At 77.2% G+C, this 2500-nt stretch overlaps 1 non-coding gene across 1 annotated transcript; it reads right to left on the bottom strand.

Annotated features, from left to right (window-relative positions):
• Positions 1-266: 266 nt before the first annotated feature.
• Positions 267-419, bottom strand: LOC148218318 (5.8S ribosomal RNA). Its single transcript, XR_015800533.1, has one exon. It is a non-coding gene; the product is annotated as a 5.8S ribosomal RNA (ribosomal RNA).
• Between the last annotated feature and the right edge of the window lie 2081 nt (positions 420-2500).

Here is a 2500-nt window from a genome sequence, read left to right as displayed (position 1 = left end):
GGCGGCGTCTTCGACGCCGACTCTCGCTCTCCCCGGCCACCGCCACCGCACCGCGGCACGGCCCCGGCAAGGACGAGCTCCGCCCCAGCGGCTCGTTCCGGGAGCGGGGAGCTACGGAGCGCTCCCCGAGTCTGCATTTAGGGGGACGAAGGCCCTGCGCGGCGACGACGACGACGACGTCGACGTCGACCGCGGGCAACGGGCCTGCGAGGCAACCCCAGCCGCGCCGCCGGGGTGGCCCCCCCGGACGGCGATTGATCGTCAAGCGACGCTCAGACAGGCGTAGCCCCGGGAGGAACCCGGGGCCGCAAGTGCGTTCGAAGTGTCGATGATCAATGTGTCCTGCAATTCACATTAATTCTCGCAGCTAGCTGCGTTCTTCATCGACGCACGAGCCGAGTGATCCACCGCTAAGAGTTGTCTGGCTTTCGGGACCGCTCGCGTGAAGCGGCCCCTTTTCTGTTTCTGCAGGGACGCGCGCGCCCCCGCGCGCCCCGCTTCGACCGTACGAGCACACACAAACGGAGGAGGAGGAGAAAGCGCGGGGCAAAAAAGAGAAACCCCGCGCAACGCTCCGAAGGTCGGCCAAAGAAAGGCGGAGGGGCCCGCGCCCCCGACCGCCTCCCCCCGCGAGGGGAGACGCCGCCTCGCGTGCCGTCCTTCGGAGGCGGCCCAGGCGCCCGGGCTCGGCCCGACCTCCGCGCGGAGGGGCTTGTGCGGCAACGCGCCGGACCGCGGGGGGCACGGTGGCCCGCCCGGCCTCTCGATCACGGGACGACTACGCGTTCGCGGGCCGGGGGCGCGACCGCCGGCCCCCGCCGCTCCCGGCTCACTCCCTGGCTTCTCCTTTTCACCGCTCCGCCGACTCGCGGAACGCCGCCGCGCCAAAACGCGGGGGCCGGCTCTCCCGCCAGCGGCCCCTGAACGTCGCCCGAAACGCCACGCGGCGGCGGGACCGTTCCGCCGGCGCAACCCCTGGCGCGGGACCGCTTGCCCGCCGGAAGGCGAACGCCCGGCGGGCCGCGCTCCGCCACCGGCGCCGGAGGCGGGACGCCGCCGAGACCCGAGCCGGCATCGCGGAGCGCCCGAGGTCTGCCGCTCGGCAAAACCCCTCCGCCACCCGCGGCCGCACTCCCGGGACCGCCGCCGCTTCGCACCGCCGAGCTGCCCTTCCGCGAGCACGCGCCCAGCGGGCAGGCGTACGGCGGCTGAGCCGGGGGGCACCGCCCGCTCCCCTCGTTTCCACTCGGGGACCGGACGGGGAAGCGCCCCCGCGGCCGCCCCGCACGCCTCCCCTTTTTTTTGGCCCACACGCGGCCGGGAAGGGCGACGGGGAAGCGGACGGGCGGGGCCCGGGCCGGGACGGCCGCCGGTGAAGGCGGGCGCCTCGCGGCCGACCGTCCCCCCCCCCCGGGGGGGGCGGGGACACTCGCCGAGCGGCGACGCCGCCGCTCGGCACGGGGTCGCCCGCGCCCGCCGGACCTCCGGCGATGGAGGAGCCGGCCGAGCGCTGCGCCCCAACGGGCGGGGACAGCGCTCCGAGTCAGGGGTGGCCGGCGGCCGGCGCCGCCGCGGTGCGGTTCGAGGCGACAAGGCCGTCGAGGCGAGAGGCGCGCGGTCGCGCCTGACGCGGCGCCGCCCGCGAGCCCGCGGCGGCGGCTAAGGAGAAAGAGCGAGAGAGCGCGGCGGGCCCCGGCGGCCGCAACCCCGCAGCTGAGGTAGGTAAGGCAGAGAGCGCGCGCCCTCTGCCGGCGTCGCCCCGCATCGCAGAGGCCAGCGGGGTCGGCCCCCCGCGGCCGATCGCGCGCCGCGGCCTCTCCGCCGAGACCGGGCCGCAGAGAGGGGGGGGCAGGGCGCCCCTTCCCCGGCCCGGCACGGGTGGCCCCCGCGCGCGGGCAAGCGCGGCGGGACGCCGACGACGGCGAGCGCGGCCGGTCGCGACGGACACGCCACCGCAGGGGATCGGCGGGAGTAGCTCCCCACCCCTCGATGGCGCCCCGCGCCGCCACCGCCCGACACCCGCTGCCGCCGCCGCCACCGCCGCCGCCGCCGCGGCGGGGCCGTGCCGGGCCGCCCGAGTCTTTAAACCTCCGCCCGGCTCGGCGGCCCTTTCGGCCCCCAACAGGCGTTTGACGACGCCGAGGGAAACCGGCAGGAGACCGCCGAGGCGCGAAGCGCTAGGTACCTGGCCCTGGGGTGAGGGAAACGACCTGCATGGCCCCGCCGGGGTGCCTCCCCCGCTGCCACCCTCGGGGGAGCGTCCACCGGCGGGGGCGCGCCCGACGTCCGCTGCCATCACCGCGGCAATCCTTCTCGGGGCCCGGGGTTTCCCTCAGTAGCCCGGCGCTGCGCCCGAGAGGACCACCGCGGCTCGGGCCGCCCCGCCGGCGCGGGGAACACGGCCCAGCCACCGAGAAACCTCGCACACCCCCGGCCGAGAGAGGCCACGGCGACGACGGTGCGGACCGTCGCCGCCGCGCCACCCGGCGGCGGCTCGCGC

The sequence above is a fragment of the Sturnus vulgaris genome, unplaced genomic scaffold, assembly GCF_052056855.1.
Source record: "Sturnus vulgaris isolate bStuVul1 unplaced genomic scaffold, bStuVul1.hap1 Scaffold_192, whole genome shotgun sequence".
NCBI classification, from domain to species: domain Eukaryota; kingdom Metazoa; phylum Chordata; class Aves; order Passeriformes; family Sturnidae; genus Sturnus; species Sturnus vulgaris.
Note: the sequence above shows the minus strand (reverse complement) of the source record. Positions and strands in the feature narration are given on the sequence as shown.